We start from the raw sequence: 1,623 nt of genomic DNA on the forward strand, positions 1-1,623 counted from the left end.
GCCCGTCTCGGCCTCCCAAAGTGCTGGGATTACAGGCTTGAGCCACTGCGCCCGGCCGAGCCTGGGATTTCAAGGCTGCAGTGAGCAATGATTGTGCCACTGTACTGCAGCCTAGGCAACAGAGCAGTACCCTATCTCTTAAAAAAAAAAAAAAAAACCTGGCTTAATGTTATGTTAATATTTATACCTCAGTGTTTTTAAAATGTAAAGATCAGTGATTTTGGCCAGGTGTGCTGGCTCATGCCTCTAATCCCAGCACTGTGGGAGGCCAAGGTGGGAGGATCACTTGAGGCCAGGAGTTCAACACCCGCCTGGGCAACACAGCGAGACCCCCATCTCTACCAAATAATAATAACAATAAAGTTCAGTAACTACCCAGGCCAAAGCACAGTGGCCCAATCTCAGCCTCCTGAGTAGCTGGGACTACAGCCACATGCCACTGTACCCAGCCAAAGATGAGCAATTTTAAAATTAAAAGTAAATGTTAAGCCTCAAGACTGACACAGAAAGAAATGAACTCCTTATTGTCACGGTGAGCTGGGGAGGGACACTTACAGCCTGAGCTGGTGAGTTCTCAGCAGCCAGCAGTGCAAGCGATAGGCTGTGTGGGCCAAACAAAAGTGAATCATGGTGACACTGGGCCCAGAGCACCTGGAGCAAGACAAGGAGGACCCAGGACAGTCCTGTTAGAGTTTCCAAACTATTGCACCCATTCATCAACCAGCCACAACCCCACTATGCGCATGTGCCCTGCAAGGATATGAAGGAAGTACTCTTCAGGAAAGGGACAGATCCTAGTTCTTTAAAACCCACCTTTGGCAGCAATAGGAGCTCACTGTAACCTTAACTATTCTGTGGGTCTGAAGGTTTAGAGTCTTGTCTGAGCTCAAGTTGGCTGTGTTAACAGTTAATGGAACTGAGCTGGATATTTGAGACTAGTTATAGATGTAACAAGGGAGAAAGACAGCTTCCTTTATGCTGAGAGATCAGCTTCCCCAGCCCCTCTGCATCCCTTGGGCATCACATGGAAACCTGAGCTCATCCCCAAGGATATGGCTAAAACTCTTTGTTCCTTCCTTCCCTGAAGTCTGTTTCAGAACTGCAGCAGCTCCCTTGAGGATCCACACCTCTTGAACTCAGCCTTACCCTTCTTCCATCTCTCTCGGGAATAGTACCTGAAACCTGAGATGGCCGGGGATGTCTGACGCCAGCTCTCTGTTAGACGCCAGCTGAACCCACCCCCTCCACCAGTCTTTGAGAGCATGCTCAGTGGCTGGTGGATACTCTGATTTCTCTGTAGGCCTCAGGGTACTATGGGCGTGTCACATTCATCACCCCATCCCATAATGCCACAGGTAGTTTTTATGGAAATTGGCGGCCTGGGGTAGGGATAAAAGGTATGGGTCCAAGCCCCAAGTGAATCCTGGTATCATACTTGGGATGATAACTGAAAGGTAAGACATTTAAATCATTCTAAGTGATGAACTCGTTTTTTTCTAATGCCCTACTGACCACTACTGAACCTTTTTCTTTATTCCCTAAGAACAGTTAGCGGTGTCCCTGTGATCTCACCACTCTGCCTTCTTTCAAGAAGGCCCCAGTATAATTCTTTTTTTTTTTTTT

Source organism: Colobus angolensis, unplaced genomic scaffold (assembly GCF_000951035.1).
Source record: "Colobus angolensis palliatus isolate OR3802 unplaced genomic scaffold, Cang.pa_1.0 Scaffold149, whole genome shotgun sequence".
In the NCBI taxonomy this organism is placed as follows: Eukaryota; Metazoa; Chordata; class Mammalia; order Primates; family Cercopithecidae; genus Colobus; species Colobus angolensis.